Source organism: Myotis nattereri (genome assembly GCF_964212035.1).
Source record: "Myotis nattereri genome assembly, chromosome: 3".
Taxonomy (NCBI): Eukaryota; Metazoa; Chordata; class Mammalia; order Chiroptera; family Vespertilionidae; genus Myotis; species Myotis nattereri.
In genome coordinates this window covers 46,629,719-46,648,948 of record NC_138077.1, presented here as the reverse complement: position 1 = coordinate 46,648,948, position 19,230 = coordinate 46,629,719, and the positions used below count along the sequence as shown (strand labels likewise).

The window sequence follows — 19,230 nt, the reverse complement described above, 5'->3', positions numbered from 1 at the left end:
CCAGGTAACTACAAAAGATAATTTAATTTAAAACTACTGTCTCTATACCCACCTCAGAAAACAATAACTGATGAATTTGATTTAAGACAGACTAGGGTTGTTCCATCAAATTGTAATAAACAAGTCACTTTAGCAATATAAACAAGTCCATGAAAATTAATTGGGTATTATTCATCCTTGCTAATAAATCAGACTGTGGAAAACAGGAATAATCAACGGTGTTCAGGAGGCCAGAAGCCGGTTCTTGTTCAAGTACAGATCTTGCCTATTAAAGAACATTGGGTATTAGCTCAAAATAGTAAACAGGGTATACAGTTTCAGATTCCATAAAGTGCAGCTTTAAATAGTCTTGGTTTGGAAATGGGACAGGGAACACACCACAGTCAGTGGATCAACGTTAAGAGCAGAGAAAAACAATGATTATACTCATTAAGTGGGTACCTGTTGACACATCTACTGTCAAGTCTAATTATTTATTTAAACTGTTATTCTCTCTTCATTACTGCCACTGATACCAATTCTTACCACAAGATTATTTTAAATTCTATAGCAGGTCCCCAAGATATTTCCTTCTCCATTTTCCAAAGGTTATTTGGAAAGGTTTTATCCTCCTCTCCCCACCAGCACCTACCTCCAAAATTCAGAAGATATAAAGAGATGGATAAATGATAGATAGATAGATAGATAGATAGATAGATAGATAGATAGATAGAGCAAGATAGATAGATAGGAAATCCCTCTTTCTTACGAGCAATTTTTCCAGGCTTGATTAAACCCCCATTTGTAGTTTCAATATGGGTTTCAGTGAAAAGGAGGATGGCAGTTTATCATTTTTCAAAGCTTATTCTATTAAGCTTATTCTATTAATATTTAATAATTAGCACTTGGAGAAAAGTTAATATAATGTTTGCAGTTTCTAAATGACTAAGTTAGATCTCTAACAGAGCTATCAAAATCTATTACTACATGTCTACAGTCATTCTTTTTTGATATATTTATCCATGAAAATACATGAAATACATGAGAAAGGAGAGTTTTTCAGGGGTATTTTATGGACTATAGAGGGATTGAATGATGGGCAGGAGCCATTCTTGTATTTTTAGCCACTACCATTTCTTGTAACCCTCTCTTTGCAGTCATGAGAATAAAATTTAACTAACACAAGTGGCTCCTACATCTGATCTAATTATAGAGGAGTTTAGCCACCCATATACCACCCGCCTTATTTGCACATGACATGTTTTTTATTCAATTTTATGGTGAATATTAGCTTTGAAAATCATATTAATGTAAAACCATAATTTCCACTTAATTCTAAATCATTAACCCCTACAAATATGGAGCCACGTCGATAAACTTCAATTCTTTTCAATGTCTATGTAACTAAAGTCATGTTACAAGTTCAAGATCATGTAAGATCATGAAAATAACATAACAAAGAAATAAAAATATCAAGCAGAAGCATTTACATTATTTTTATGTTGATACCAGATCTTCCAAAAAGGTGCTCGGATACCAATCCTACAGTTAGGAATACCATATTAACTACTACCCCGCTTTTTGCCTAAGACTTCTAAATGATGTCATAGAACTCGGCAGAGAGAACTTGGAAGTGCAGATATCAGCTAGTTAAGAGGTAGGAAAATATTCACATTCTGAAACTTTTAAAACTACCATGCTTCTTTCAATTTTTTTTTTTCTGGCATCCATTTTCTGGACAAACTTGAGAAGAATGTATTCTTCAGGGAAAGGCCAATCTCCTTCACACAGGTCCTTTAAGAGAGTAGCATGCAGATATTATGGGTCCTGGATTTCAAGACTCTAACTCATTTTATTATTCCTAGGAATTATGGTTGTTGTAACCTTGGATTATATATTTTTGAGATGTTTTGGGGAGCAGATAAGAGATGGTGATGGACCTAAATAGTAAAGTTTGGTCCTTTCAGAGCCAAGTAAAACTGGCAGCAAAATGGAATGAAAAAATGCACTCAAAAAAGGGGCCAGGAGCCTGGCTGGCATGGCTCAGTGGTTGAGCATTGACCTAAGAACCAGAAGGTCATGGTTGAATTCCTAGTCAGTGCACATGCCTGGTTTCAGGCTCTATTCCCAGTGTGAGGTGTGCAGGAGACAGCTGATCAATGATTCTCTCTCATCATTGATGTTTCTATCTTTCTCCCTTCCTCTCTCAAACAACAAAAATATATTTTTTAAAAAAATAGGGGCCAGGAAACTAGAGAGAAAGTCCTCCTGTCACATGGTATTGACTCATACAAGATGACAATAGATAAGAACATTCTAGTACATAGCATATTATAAACACTTAAATACTCATTAAGTCAAAATCTTCTGCATGGCCCAGATTTTTGAGCTTTTGGTATTAAACCTTAAGGAGTAAGAATGGAAAGGGGAAATTAAGTCAAGGAGACATAAAAGGAGGGCAGTTCATTGTCTTGATCATTCTTCAGTTTGGGTGCTCATGAAAGACCTTTGTGTTTCTTCTGTTGGGAGTGAAATCAATTTTAAACATTATTGCCTACGATGCCTATTAGCATTTCATAAGCACGAAGCCAATCCTCTCTTACCTCGTAGGATGGTCAGTGGACACAAGCTTCAGCAAACTTCAACACTAGTCTGTAAATGAAAGATTGGGTAAAAATTACTCTTAGGTACTAAGCCATATTTATTTCTAAATAATCATAAACTCTTATATCTACATAGTGGTTTCTTGTTTTGCAAAACATTTTCACATTCGTATTCACATTTCACCCCACACCAACCTGATGAAGAACCAGGAAGAGATTATTCTACTGACTTCATAGGTGGGGAAACGAAAGCTCACTGAGGGATAGAGAAGATGAGAAGGGAACCAACATCTCTCTCACAATAAACTGCACAAATACCCATGTGAAGTGGGTATTATTGTCTTCATTTTATAGATGTGGAAACTGAGTTCAGGAAAGGTAAGTAACTTGCCAAAACTACATAGTACAGTATAGGGCAGGGTATGATTTTGGACCCTCTGGTCTAGTGGTCTTTTTCCTTATACCTCAGTTTCTCCTAATAAATGAGGTTGGGAAAACACAGACTTAACAGCTCATTGACTTGATCTACTAGATTGGTGAAAGGGGGAATAATAAGATAAAACTAACTATTTGACTGACATGAGGAAGTAGGACACACACACACATGGGATTTAGAGCTAGTCAAACTTGTCTTCCTCTCACCAATGGCCTTAGGCAAGTTACTATCTGAGTGTCAATTTCCTTATATGTAAATGAAGATTATAATATCTGCTTTATAGCCAAAGCTCACTTAAACATTATTTGGAAAATTTTCCTCCATTATTTCATAGCAATATATATGGACAGTGGTGATACACACAACTATAATATTTCTTTCTATGAGCCTGTTTTTATGATGAAACAATGATGCTATAAGCGTGATGCTAGAAAATAGCTTTGGGCTGGGTATTCTGTGCCCCTAAAATACTGCGATATTTATCTATGTCAATCTCACATAGCCTCACCTAACAACAACACAAAGAACTTCTGTTCTAAAAGGCAAAGCCTCAAAATAAAAAATCAAGTGGTTCCTCAGCCCCTAAACTAAGTCAAAGACTGCAGGCATATCTCAAGTCCTTTTAAAGTTTGTGCTTATATAGTGCCTTAGGTTCAGAGAGATGGTGCTTCTAATAAGACTGCAATGAAAACAGTTGCTTTAATACAATGGATAGATTTACTGAGAATTATAAGACCTCTAGGAAGTTTTTGTAATATATCCCATTTTCATATAAGACTCAAATCAGATTAAGAACAGAACATGGGCCTGGCCAGTGTCTCTCAGTGGTTGAGCATTGGCCTATGCACCAGGAGGTCACTGGTCAGGGCATATGCCCAGGCTGCAGGCTCCATCCCCGGCATGGGACATGCAGGAGGCAGCTGATAGGTGTTGATGTTTCTCTTTCTTAGATGTTTCTATCTCTCCCTCTCTTCTTCTCTCCCTAAAATTCGATAAACATTTTTATTTTTAAAAGAAAGAATAGAACATGATAGATAAGATGCACTACAAAAACTTCTTGTCATATGCCACCAAAATCAAAACATTAATCATGTGGAAAAGATTGCATGACTGTTTTTGTTTTTCTTAATGATTTTTAAATTAATTTTTAGAGAAAGAGGAAGGGAGAGGGAGGGAGGGATGGAGAGAGAGAGAGAGAGAGAGAGAGAGAGAGAGAGAGAGAGAGAGAGAGAGAGATTTCAATGTGAAAGGGAGACATTGATCAATTGCCCCCTGCATGTCCCCTAGAGGGGACAGAGACTGCAACCTGGGTATGTGCATGAACCAGGAATCGAACTAGCAACCCATCCATGCATAGGATGATGCCCAACCAACCAAGCCCCACCTGCCAGGGTCTGCATGACTGTCTTATCTCAAATAATTGTCATTATAACCCCAATTTTACCAACAAGGAAACCAAATATCAATGATTGCATGGTTAATATGAAACAGATACAAAAATAACCATGTGCCTTGACACGGAAACCAGTAAGGACCCTCCCACTCACAATGCAGCCTCCCATTCGGGAGTGCTCTACTTGTAGGGAAAGGGAAAATGAGTCTCTACCATAGAAAAGTCAATTGTCAAGGCACCAAAACACATTCAGTACTGAGTCCTGCTTCACTGGCAAGTGAAAGGAGAGAGAAAACTTCACATCTGTGGTCTAACCAGAAGGTAACACATTACTGAGCTGATGCAGAAGGAGTGTTAGATGCAAGGTTACAATGAACACTTTCTCAGCTCTTGCCAGTGAGGTTTCAAAGATGCAACATCCTTGAGCAAGCTCTCAAAACACAAGCCACAGAAACAACAGAAGTTGACACCATGAAATTTTCAATAAAGGGGACTTCATCAGTAAGTCTCAAGCAGTAGAAAAGCTGAAGCCTTCCAGCTAAGAAGGCTTCACCAGCCCTCATCACACTATTTTAGTATCATGTGTCCTCAGGAACTCTTGTTTCCTGATGCAATGGAGTTCTCCACTAGACCCAGAAAGTGATCTGGGACAACTGACAAATCCCATTCTAGCATCTTGGTAATGAAGCCAGTATCCTTTGCTGCTCTGTGTATTTCATGACTGCTGAACCAGAACCTGGCATGTCTGCATCCTTTGTCAAACCACCCATCCTTTTCCAAGAAAACATGTTCTCATCTCCAAAAGCAATTTCAAGCAAAAAAAGAACCTGTACAATCAATCTCTAACTTACAAAACTTCAACTTATTAATTAGAATTATGCAAAAGCATAACTCACCAAACCTAGTTGGGACTAATATCAAATAATTGATCATTTCTACTACATTTTGGGGAAAATAGGAGGGAATAAATAAAACCAGAGGGGACATGAGAGTGGAAAGAACAAGGATGGAGAATAAAGGGAGAAAAAAGCAGAAAAGAATAGAAGAACATGAGAGAAGAAAAGCACAGAAAGACCTGTTTCAATAAGTTTTTCATAAACCATGATACCTCTTGAATCGACCACTGTATCCTAGGTAATTTTTAATCAATGTTACTCTAGGATGATGATTCTAACATTACGAACAAAAATTCCAACCAATTGGAACTAGATTTGCTGAGACCAATGTAAAGGTACCTCTTAATACTTGCTACTTTATGAGTGCTATATTTCCAATATGAAATATGAGAGAACCTTTAGAACTCCCACTAATCCCAAAAATAGATAGCTCCTCAGCAGTGTGGTCTCAGATGTTCTTTCTGAATAGGGGATGTTATCTTGAAAACAACACTTGCATGAAGATTGAGGACCTGAGTTCTGCTCTTAGCCCTATAATTCCCAAATATTTTTAATTAAAAGTTGCATAAAATATATATTTTTCTGTTTATCTTTTCACAGGTCTTGACCATGGTTATCCCTAAACCACTGTGAAAAGGCCAGAAATTATTTTGTCTAGACTCTGTGCATTTTGGTAAGTTTTATGTGGTTGTAAAGGTGGTGGTGAAAGGATGACTTATACAAAGACTTGTTAATTAAACAATGTCATAATCCTAAGCATGATTATTAGGACATCTGTCCCCAAGAGCAATTGAAATGCTAGATTAGGACAAAGGCATTAGATGACAAACATGGAATGTCATCTAGTGCCATCATCAAACCCTCTATGAAGAATATATTTAAATGTACTCTCTCACCCGCCACCCTCAGATAATTATCATGAATACGACATATTCCATGGCTTATGAATGATTTGGTTGTCTCATTAAAGTAATGTTTGCCAGTATTTAATTGCTTCCCTACCTAATTTTAATTTCCTCACCTGTCAGCATCTATCAGAGGCACTGAGATCTTCTGACATACTCGCTGATTGTGTTGAAATTAATCAGATTTTTGAAACGTAAATTGCTTTGGTCTAAAGGTAATGCTCAACTTCTTCATGTGATATTAATAAGGATTCTATCAAAAGAACTTATAATCTGGAAATTAAGTAAGAGGTTTGGGGAATCCTAAACAAAAATGTCAGTAGTACCTTAAAAAATAAATAATTCAATAAGTGCTATTGAACATACAGCACTCACCAGCAATCACTTTGGGGTAAACAGAAGAGAGGAAACATGAAGCTACCTTAGAAAGTTTGGAGAAACAGGTAAAAAATAATTAATTAAGCTGAATTTACCTGGACTTAAGTAGCTGACAATCTGGTCACTCAAAAGGTACATAATGTATTACCAATTGTGACACATTATGTTCTCACACAGATTAATGATTTTACTCCCACCTCAATCTAGTAAGGTAAATTCGGTGTTATTGTTAGTAATAGTAGCAATATTCCCATTTGATAAGTGACAAGCTGACGAAAAGAGTGATAAAAAGACTCTTCCCTAGACACCTGTTTTGGGGATCTAAATAAATTCAGAAAACACAGCATGATTACTTTGGAATAAAGAGAGAAAAATTATTTGCAAATCCTTCATACATAATTATTCAGTGCTAATTCTTGTGCTAATATCTATCAGTAAGAGTGCTTAAAACACTCAGGAAACCAAAAAGCACTAAACTGTTCTATAAGAAGTAAATGAAATAATGCATAAAAAGGACTTTGTAATGTGTCCTAACATCATGAGATCATTTTATGTATATACATATTATTATTCCTACTTTGGAATATGGATATATGCATTCATGCAGTAATCACATCCCAAAAGTGAGTCTATAATATCATCACACCTGTTTTTCAGTTATTCTGTTGATTTAAGGCCCTAAACTAAACAGAAAAATAAAAAATGTTGCATGCATGCAACTGTGGGGAGGTGGGGGCGGCAAAGGTAACACATGGAACTTTAGAACCTAGAGGTCAATTTTCACAAAAATGACTTCATAATCAAATGTAACCAAGCTCAGTACAGGTCTTATTTTTCTAGTGGACTCTAAGACCCTACTTAACATTTAAGCATCCCCCCCCCCCCCGCCCTGCTGTGAAGGTTTTCCCGATCCAAAAAGATTTGGTGAAGCAGTCTTATAGAAAACTATCACAATGCCTTGTTCCATATCTAGATCACTAAAATTACCACACTGTGTTATCACTTTTATTTGTTTGTATGTTGAAGAGAGAAACCTTGTCTAGCTCAGTTTCTTAAATCCAAACCCAAAATCTAGAATATGGTCATTAGTAGGTACTCAAGAAAAAAAGTTTATTAAATGAATGCATGAACAAATTTTTAAAAAGCATTCTGTGTAATTCCTGAACAATATTTTGGCAGTAGCAAAACAAAATTTGGCAGTGCCAAAAAGGTGTTAGACTGATAGAGTCAGACTTGATCTCTGTTCAACAACCACGGTACTTGAGTTCTGGCTAAGAAAGAATTCAGAGGCAAGACTCAAACTATAAGATAAAGTTTATTTGAAAAGTCACAGAGGTAGGAGATGTGAGTAGTAGAAGAAATGGTCTCAGGAAACCAGAAGTAAAAGCAGGGTCCTTGGAGCTTAGGAAAAAGAAAGAGGCAAGGAAAATGAGGGGAGAGAGAGCCACACTGGGTCCTACATCATGAGGATATCTATCTTGAGGTCTCAAAGGAGGATTCCAATAGAATATCCATCATCTTTCCAGTTGTGTCCTTTCAGGGTCTTGGTCTCTACTGATTGGTCAGCACAAGGGCAGGCGGCCATTAGTCAATACAGCTGGTCCTGATCAGCCCTGGTGTCACTTGTCTGGTTTTGCTGCTTTCCTGGGCCTGGAGCTGAAACATGACTGAGGTCTACCGGTATTTAATGAGGGTCAGAACCTCATTGTCCTGGGGGCTTAATGATTAAGGACTATTCTCTGTCTCTGGCCCCCTTGTCCATTCCCCCTCTAAGGGATCTAACTGTCATGACTGGCAACATTCCAGGGGAAGAAAGGTCAGGGAGTGTCCAAATTCCATGACCAGAGATATGAAAGGTCAGGGGATCTAAATTGCATGACCAGAATATGCCAGGGGAAGAAAGATTACCCTAGGGGTAAGATCCTTGGTTTCCCAGTTTTGCCCATTGCTATACACCAAGGGCTTTTTGCCCAGGTGATCTTCTGTACCTGGCCCATAGTCCTTGCTCTGCTCATGTCTGTCTAACTGCCTATCACAAATGCATCTCATATAAGAGGTGCTTGGTAAATGTTGGTTGGATTGAAATTAATTGAACATTTAATTTTCAAAATGTACTGCTCAACTAAATGATTCTAAATGCTACTTAGTGAGTGGTTCATTGAGGAGTTAAGTAATCTGTAATATCCAGTCATCCTTAACCCATTAAAGGCTGAAAAAATATTTTTCACAGTCATAATAATAAAGGCTGAACTCATGATTTGAAATGGACACAGGAGTTGAGAAAATTTATGCAGAGAAAAACATTACTTGTAAAGAAAACCATGTTAAGTTTGCATCTGAGAAATCAAGGCTTAGAAGACTAAGTAATCAGATCGAGTTCACACACCTCGTAAGTTATTGTGCTAGAATTTATACCACAGCTTTTAGACCCACAAACTCATACTGTTAGTAACTGACAGAGAAAAAAAAAGTGGGCTTGAATGAGGACTTATAGTTGGATGGCATGATGGCAATCTAGAGAGTGATGTGGGAATAGGGAAGGCATAAAAAACATAAGCATACAAACCTTTTTAATTCCTGGGATGTAAATATAAGAAAAATAATGAAAGATGAAGATAATGGAGGAATTACAGCTATCTTCAAGTATCTAAGGATGTGTCATGTATAAGCCATATTACACATTTGCAAAATATGCAAGCTAGACTATTAGGATCGAGACCATGGAAACTCTAGTTTCAGAGCAATGTAAAGGAAAACTTTAAATCAGAAGCTACCCAGCAGTAGGAAAATTGCTTCACAAAGAACTGGAAGTGTTCAAGTAGAGGCTAAATGGCCATCTGTCGGGGAAGGCATGTGTGACATCCTGGCAGCAGGAGCAAGTCTGCATTAAAAGGAAGACTATCACAGTTGTGTGTTTCGGAGATTTAGCTGCCGGATCTTGATAGATACACAACAGCTCAGATCTCTAGACAAGAACTTGAAGAACACCCTTTGAAGAAGAGACCTTGGGTAAGCATCACCTTCGTTCAATACATCCATGGAGCACCTATAATGCACCAAGCACAGGATATTGCAAGAGAACATGCAACTTATTTGAAAATAAGAAAACAGTACATTTGATATCCTACAAGCCTATTCTCATGGTTTGCCAGATGTAGTCACTTCCACACATCGCAGCCCCTCTCAAGACCCAACCCCCCAAACCTACTCTAAAATAGAAGACAGGTATTAAAGAAAAAATGTAATATCTGGGTCTAGTTCTTTTTTTTTCAATATATTTTATTGATTCTTTACAGAGAGGAAGGGAGAGAGATAGAGAGTTAGAAACATCGATGAGAGAGAACCATCGATCAGCTGCCTCCTGCCCATCTCCTACCGGGGATATGCCCGCAACCCAGGTACATGCCCTTGACCGGAATCGAACCTGGGACCCTCCAGTCCGCAGGCCGATGCTCTATCCACTGAGCCAAACCGGTTTTGGCTGGGTCTACTTCTATTGCTCTTCTCAGCATTCTTTATTATGATTTCACAGTCTGACCAAGTTTTACTGAAGAAAACAGATCACTTAAAATATTAATATATTCAAAAGCAAAATTAAGAGCAATTTTTATTGGGCAGTCTCCCTCCCTCTCACGAGGAAGAAAAAAGGGAAAGGGAGAGAGAAGCTTTAATAGAGAATTGGGGTTAGGGTGTAGTTGGCCAGTAACTTGTAGTTATATGAAAGATAATGTCTGTGTGTACAATTCCATTCCTGTGACTTCTAACTATTCTAGGTGAAGAAGAAAGCGGCTCCTTCAACACAAACTCACTGATTTTACACACACACACACACACACACACACAGCTGGAATTCTATTCCAAAAAAAATGAACAAGCAGTCAATTCCTCTGTCCATTTCTTAGTCTTGGCTGAGACAAAGCATTTTCTGTGTAAAAAGGCAGCAGTGGTTACTGCTAAAAACAGACGAGAGAGCAGTGGTGCCATGGTAAGTACAGAGTAGGGAAAATATGCAAAGGGTTTAATATGCAAAAATATATGGAACTCTTTCCAAATAAGTTCAATTTTCACACAAAAAAAGGTCAAAAACATCTACCTTAAAATTCTTAAAACTGAAGCAGAAAATCAAATGGAAAAATAAAAGAAAGAGGAATGCAATAGCAAGTGGATTATTGTCCCTGCTAACCCACTAACTAGCTTACGTGTCTTGGGTAGGTCTCTTCCAGCTCTCCTCCCCCATGAAAGGTAAATACTGATTAGATCAGTAGTTCTCAATGTCCACAAACATGTGGGGCTGAATGGGAAGGGGTACTCTAAACTTTTCAAGGGTCTGCAAGTTCAGGATACTACTAATGTATGATGAGCCTGTTTCAATGTGTTGACATTTACACCAACGGTGCAAAAGCAATAGTAGGAAAAAAATGGTTGGAGTTTTAATATACACTGAGTGGCCAGATTATTATGACCACCCCATCAGTACTTCATTGAGCCACCTTTTGCCTTCAATACTGCGGCAATTCTTCTTGGCATTGACTCCATGAGATGTTGAAAGGTGATGCGAGGAATCTGACACCATGCCTAATGAATAGCACTGTCCAGTTCTGTGATGGTTGTGAAACCAGCTGTCTGATGGCTCTTTTAACTTCATCCCACAAATGCTCAGTTGGATTGAGATCTGGTGATTGTGGGGGCCACATAAGCAATGTAAAGTCTCCCTCATGTTCTTGAAACCACTCCTGCACAATACGAGCACCGTGGCATGGCACATCGTCTTGTTGGAAGAAGCCATCTCCATTGAGATATGCCATCAACATGATAGGATGAACTTGATCAGCAATGATATTTAGGTATGTTGTGCTATTTAGACGTTTATAATGGTCTGGCCCTCTAGCAACTTCAGTGCGAAATTACAGCTAATTTGCCTACAAACGTCAGGTGGTCATTATAATCTGGGCACTCAGTGTATACCAAGTCAGTGACACCAAAAATTACTGCTAGTAATTGCATTTTTCATCACCAGGCACCCACAGAAAGGTGAGAGCACAAGCTAGTTTTTTAAGACTGTCCTTCAGGCATTAAAAAATATTAGTTTTATTAAATCTCAGTTCTTGATAAATCTCAGATTTATTAAATCTCAGTACACATCTTTTTAATATTCCATGTGATGAAATAGAAAGTATGCATGAAACACTCCTGTTGAATCCCAAACTGCAATGATTATCTCCAAGAAATACACTTGGATGATTGTTTGAATTAAGAGCTGAGCTGTTGCCTTGGCCTGTGTTGCTCAGTGGTTAAAGCATTGGCCCATGCACTGACAGGTACATAGGTTACATTCCTAGTCAAGGGCACATATCTGTGTTTCAGGTTTGATCCCAGGCATAGGGCGGGGCATGTGCAGGAGGCAACCAAGCAATGTCTCTCTCTCTCTCTCTCTCTCTCTCTCTCTCTCTCTCTCTCTCTCTCTCTCTCCTCCCTCCCCTCTCTCTCTCTCCTTTTCCCCTTCCCTTTCACTCTCTCTAAAAGTCAATGGAAAAAATATCCTCCTGTGCTGATTAACAACAACAACTATAAAAAGAGCTTAGTTAACAGCTCTTTGCATGGAACACCATTTTTGTTTGAAAGAATGACTGACAAAACATGGTCATTCAGACTTTGGTTTTGCTGGATATTTTCTCAAAAATAAAAAAAGAGAACCTATTATTTCAAGGATCATTTTTGTTGCCAAGTTTTAAAGTGAAAATTAAAAATTTAAAAATCTTGCATCTACTATTATACACTTCACATCTTCCTGAAACTTAACGTACTTTCTTGATGGAATTAGTAGTCATATCAATTTATATTATTTTCCTATGTTAGAGAATAAAACATGTGAACATTTGGAAGATCTGCATAACTTGATATTTTCCAAATGACCAATGCATGATGTTGCAAAATCATAAGTGGAAATCCATTCAAAGTAATCATTAGACCACTAGATTTTAATAAAAGAGTATACATTTTTTTTTAATTTCAGATTTTAACATTAGAAAACTACCATTTGTTAAGCTTTGGTATAGTATCACAGAAAAAAAATCCAGAATTACTTCCTTTTTCCTTACTTTTCCAATCCTTTTTGAAAACCCTTTCTGAATTTTCTTCATAAACTTTAATCAAAACACAACTCACAACCAATTGAAAACAGAAGTGAGAATACAGTTGCCGCTTTTCTCAATAACTTTTTGGGGGTTTATTTTGGAAAATGTACTATTTTTATTCAAATAGTATGTATTTAATTTCTAACATGCTAAATACCAATAGCTATAATTTACATAAAAAAATTCCATGTTTAAGAGTGTAAAGAGATCCTGAGATGGAAACACTGGACTAGATGGACTTGTGCATGTCCCCTTCCTGTCTAGTACTAATGTCCTTTGGTGGTTCTAAACCATAGGAAAGACAGAGTGTCTCTACTTTCAAATCCTGCTACCCATTTACCTTTATATAGTTGCAACTTCAGTGAGCATTTGGAAACACTGAGACATCTCTATGATGTCACCATGGAGTAGGTCATTAGTTAGTCAACAAATATTGTGTGCCTTCTATGGGGCAGGCATTTATTCTTAGGGCACCTGGAGCAGAAGCCAGACTCTGCTACTACTCAAGGTATAATCTTAGGAAAGATGCAAAGTCTCGCTAACCCAGTTTCTTTAATATAAAGTGAGAATGGCAGTGGGACCTACTTATAAGATTATTGTGTAGCTCCAGCAAAATAATCCATTAAAGAGCTTACTACATACACAGTGTCTAGCAGGTACTAAACACTCTTGCTCATTGTTACTAAAACTAGGATGTCTCTTACCATTGTTTGCAATGTACATGAAAGAATTAGATAATTTAACCATATGCTCAAGGGATCAAAATCCATCCCAGATGCCAAAGCACTCAGCTCTGTATAAACTCCAGAGTATTTGTTTCTCACTTCAAGAGAAGAGAATCTGTCTTACCCAACCTCTGAACAAGTTCCCAAACTTTCTGTACACAAATAAGTAAGCAGTTCATACTCAACATCATTATCAGCACTATGGTGACAGGACAAAGATCCGCAGGGAAGTGAAAAATCCAAACCAAGTTTCTGATTAGACAAGAGAGAAGACTTTTACTTTTACTCTGTTTGGGGAAAATCTCTTTATACCATTTCATTTAAAACCCAGACAGAATGAGGTTGGAGAAAAATAAGGATGCTTATTAATACAAAGGACAAAAAAAAGGGCCTCATATTGTTAAGAATAGATTACAAGTAGGGGAGAGATGGTCCTTGATAAATTCTTTGGATTAAATCTAATATAATATTGAGGAATAGATGCATGTACCCTTAACTATAATTTCTTTATGAAAATATAAATGAATTAATCTTTAAACTAGTTATATTGGTAAGGACAAATTTCATTTTTAAAGAAAAAAAACATGATGCTACTTTTATTTCATGTTAATTCATCAAATGTAAGTACAACTATTTCAAGTGCCAATATCTTACTGTCCGGAAAAAACTTTTACTGGTGATCTAATAGAATGATGTAAGTTATGCTTCCAGAATAATGTATAGAAATGATCATGCCCCCTTAACAGCACTCGGATCTTCAATCAGGAAATTCAATTTTAGCTGCAAAACTATGTTTTGGCAAAAGTGCAATTGAACTCAGTGTACTTGTCACATTTCTAAATATACTCCAGTCACTATGACAACAAGGGAGACTGATGGATCGCTTAAAAGCGTACGGTATATTTAATTGTCAGCATTTTAAAGTGACTCAAAAAATAATGCTGTGTGATAGGTCTACTCACCATGGTTACTGCAGCTAAGTCCATAATATTAAAAGGTTCAAATACGCACAATGACAATGTGCGTAAGAGAACGTAGTCAGAGGCCTGGTATTTTCAAACACACCAAATGCCAAACTTAAGGCTTTAGAAAGGACTTGTTCTCATTAAATTGCCACATAACCTCTCTTCCACACCTTCAGGATCTGCATCTGTACCCAAGGTCACTAGAGCAGAACCTTCCTCACATTCCAAAGTCTATTGCTCTCACAGATGAAAGATAAAGATGAACATTCTCCTGGAACATATCTGGAATAGGGAATGAGAGAGATTGTTCTATTCCTCCATGTAGACTAGTTCTCAAATTATAATCTTCTAGGATCTATTCATTCCCTAAACAGCCATTTCCTGAGCATGCACCTCTCCTAGCTGGGCAATCGTCTACATGCTAGGAATATAGTGGCAATAATCAGACATGGTCCCCACCTTTAGAAAACTAACATCCGAAGACAAGAAGAAGATAAAGATACAAATAAATAATCCATTAAAGAGAACAAAATAATCCAGTAAACTCCATTAGAGTTTACTACTTACAGTGCCTAGCATAAACATTCAGCAAATCTTCATCATGATTATTATATCTAAGATATCTCTCAGCAAAAGTGTTTGCAATAGCCCTAGTCAATTTGGCTCAGTGGATACAGCATCAGCCTGCAGACTGAAGGGTCCCAAGTTCAATTCCTGTCAAAGGCACATGCCCAGGTTGCTGGCTCAATTCCCAGTAGGGGAAGTGCGGAAGTCAGCCAATCAATGATTCTTTCTTATCATTGATGTTTCTATCCCTCTCTCCCTCTCCCTGCCTATCTGAAATTAATAAAAATATGTTTTTTTTTTATTTTAAACAAGTGTTTGAAATGTACATAAAGAAAACAAAGGCATATTAACCATTCTCTCAGAGAACCATGAAACAAGATAATAGGAAAAAGGGATGGGGAAGTGAGAGGTATGCTATTTTACCTAGAGATTAAGAAAGATTTCTCTGGGATGACATATGTACTAAGCCTTAGATGATGATTGCAAGGTAGCCATATAGATAATCAAAGGAAAGTCAGGTAGAACAAATTTGGCTTAGATACAAAACAAAAGAAAGGCCATTGTGTCTGTCGCTTACTGAGTGAAGTGGTTAGAGGTGGGAGGTAAAGGAGAAGATGTGACCCATCTGACAGAGCCTTGCAGGCCACAAAAAGGTCTTTCAAATTTTCTAGATACCATGGAAACCACTGTATGGTGGGGGTTTGATATGATCCAACTAACATCCTTAGATCTTTCCATGTGGTATGGAGAAGGGTCACAAGAAAAAAGCATAAAAGTATAGACACCATTTCAGATAGTCTATTGCCAAGTCCAAGGTACTGGATGGTGAATTATATTGATTTACTGTACTCTTACTCCAGTGCTCTTCATGGCCCCTCACCCTTCAACTGCCTCTTGCAAAAGAGGTAATGAGAGCAATCAGAATCAGGAAATATTCTGGAGGCAGAACATATACACACTGGCCAAGATTAGACTGTAAGCAAGGGTGGTAGCATCACACCTAGGCACACAGCATGATGGGAAACATACCCACAGCATGATTCCAAAAGTCTGGGCGGGACTTGAGATGCTACATTTCCACAAGCTATGAGGCTTAATGGTGGTGTTGCTGCTCCATGAACCACACTTTGAGAATTCTACGAGAGTCTGGAGGCAAGAACACCAGTATAGCAGGAGGCAATGAGAGCTTGGGGTAATAACAGGTGAAATAGAGAAAACAGAAAAAATCCAAATGTTGGAGCAAAGAAGAAACTCTTCGAGACTTGAAGACAATCTATAAGTAACAACTAAAAAGAAGAAAGGAGTTAATTTTAGGCTTTCTTTAATGACATTATTCATTATGTAAATAGTTTCTATCTAGTGCAAAGCATTTTCACAAGTACTATTTTCTGTAGCCACAGTTTATCCCTATAAGATAGGGCAAAGTAAAAGTAGATATAGATAGATAATAAATGTGGTTATAGATAATAAAAACAATAATGTCAATCATTTACTAGGAGCTTATTCTGTACGAGGCACATTACAACATATACTGTACACAATTCTGACAACAATCCTATTCCTGTTTCACAGATGACAAAACTGATATTCAGAGACATTATGTAGCTCACCCAAAACACCCCTACTTCAACTAGATGCAAACGCAGAGATGAACCCAAAAGTCCATGATCCTCACCTCCATTCCACCTGAGAAGTTGAATCTGTAGAATTAGATGCCCACATGGGACATTCATTCTCAAGTCAGGGTTTCCTTAGGGTCTAACTAAGCTTCAAGACTGCAAGTGTAAAAACTTGATCCATGGACTCTAGTAGCATTGGCGTGAAGTCCCCAAGGTCATATGGCAAGTCTGTATCAGAACTGTGACTCATCCCCATACCCTCACAAAACAAACATGGTGAGTTTCTATGGTTATGCTCAGAATCATGTCCACTCCAGTGTTCTTCCATGGACCCATGCTTACCCTCTTAACTTTATTCTGCTTTTACTTTACAACTTTTTCTGCCCGGAAAGCAACTGGCTCTCTACACAGGGATGCATTTAGAGTGAGGATGTGAGAAAGAGGCTCTTGTTTGTGAAGATGCATGGTGAACGGTAGTGGATATTGACAAGGCATCAATAGATAAGAAAGATGAGCTTAGACATTTCCCCAGCCCAGGAAGTGGGTAAGAAATAAGCCACAAGCTCTTCCTTCTAGTCACCCACACTGTGCTTTCCCAGGATGATTCACAGGTATGGCTCCACGGACCTGACAAAAAGGACCATCATCAGAAAGATAAAAGGATGTTTTTATGCCTGCTCTCTTTTTTTTTATTTGTTCCTTCTTGAGTAATAACTATTAATTGTGCTATGTGGGCAGTACAGAGATGAGTCTACCGGGAAGCCAGCACAAATCCATCAAGTGCTTTTAGTCCGAGCTTTTTAGAAGCAATTGCTTACCACATTTTCCCTGCTCTTTTTCTAACAGCTAGAATTAAAGTGGATTTTACCACACAATACCCCATTGGCTTCCTCCTCAACCTCCAAAATGAAGACAGAAGATGGCTATTGGTCTATAACTAGCAAAATCACAAAATGTGTGAGAACACCACTTCATTCAGCATTTATAAAGCCCAAGTCTCAGTCCCTGCATAGGTACTCAACTCACATTAACATATGACTACCTTGTGAACTAGATGTTGTCTAATTTGGGCTGATAAAGAAATTAATGCTCAGAGATGATATGTTACTTGTCTAGAATCCACAGCTAGAAAATACAAGAGCCAAGAAGTAAACACAGGTCTTCTGACTCGAAGGCCAACCCTTTTTCCACTTATTACAACTGCCCACTTCCAAGTGTTTCCACAATTTCTGTTCTGCCCTGCAGAAATAATCAAAGCTTCAAATATTTCATAGAGATAAGGATACATATAACCAAAAGGCCTCTTTCAAAAGGCATTTTCTAAAAATAGTAAGCAATAAAGCCATCATAGATTCTATAAAACTTGCCTCTGACCAATTCAACATGTTCTCTACCATACTTGGAGTCAGGGATCAGTTATAGTCTACTCTATGCCATGCCTAACCTGGAATCATAAAGGCTCTTGAATTTCCAGCACAGGGCTTTGACCAAATAACATCATCCTACAAAGCCTGCTCCCTCAGCCAGTCCCGGGTATTGTGATAAAGAAGGAAGAATCAGGAGAGTTAAGAGTAATAGAAGACTGAGAACCTGTAAGTCACGTGTTCAAGTTTTACAATAGTTATCAAAGAGGAAAAATGGCTCCAACCCATATTTAAGGATCTGGATCAATAGGAAGCAGATAAAATAAAAGACCCAAATGGGAAGTTAATATAAGTAAGCTTAAACTCATCTTTCATTATGAATCTACACCCTCCCTAGTATAGATAGATCTTGGAAAGAATCAAACAAGAGAACAATAAGAATAATCCAGTCTTCAGGTTCTTAAATATCATATATAAACAAGGTGAGGTGATAAATTAAAATGTGCAAGCAGCATCCTTCCTGGTCTCCCCTCACCAAGAGGTGGTGAGGTTAAGCATTTGGAAAATATTTTTTATCATAAGCAGAACTGACAGGGACACCTGATGAGAATGGTAATTAAATCTAGAAGTAAATAAACACTTGGATCAATGTTCTTTACTTTTGGTGGCTGACTTAAGAAAAAGGGATTCCTTATGAAGGTGGATATTTCTCTCTCCCAACCATAAATACAGGGTAGCTTCACAGGCTTTCACTTTTTTTAAAGTTATTTTGTTTCTCAACAAATGCCAGCTAACCACCTTCTATGTGCTACTTAGTGTGTGGTTTTGAGGAAAGGATGGTAGAAAGAGAAAAGGACACAACCCCTATTTTCAAAGAGCTCAAGTCTGGTACCTATGGCCAAACACAAAATGTTGTGATTTTTTTTTTAAGTCAGCAAGTTATGTTCTCAATTATGAAAATACCAAATGTCAGATTCCTCTCCAGTCCAAGCAATAATGAAAAATGAGCCAATTCTTCTGAATCAGACTTTTTTAATGAAAATTATGACTGTTTAAGCTTTTCTCCTTAATGCCAACATTATTAGAACTCAGAGGAAAACACAAGGTCATTTTATTGTGCTCTATATTCTTCCCAGATGCTAACCACTGTCCCATAGAAATATAAATGTGAGCCACATATGCAGGTTTAAATTTTCTAGTCACCACATTTAAACAGAATATTAAAAGAAACATATTTTACAAATATATGCAAAGTATTATCCTTTC

The 19,230-nt window shown here is 37.6% G+C and overlaps 1 protein-coding gene across 4 annotated transcripts in view; it reads right to left on the bottom strand.

The window, feature by feature from the left end:
• LPP (LIM domain containing preferred translocation partner in lipoma) overlaps positions 1-19,230 on the bottom strand; it is a 654,879-nt gene that overhangs the window by 478,753 nt on the left and 156,896 nt on the right. For all 4 annotated transcript variants that reach the window (XM_081087023.1, XM_081087021.1, XM_081087025.1 and 1 more), the window contains one exon: positions 2,583-2,631. The gene's annotated coding sequence lies outside the window, so the exon portion shown is untranslated. The remainder of the gene's footprint in view (positions 1-2,582; positions 2,632-19,230) is intronic.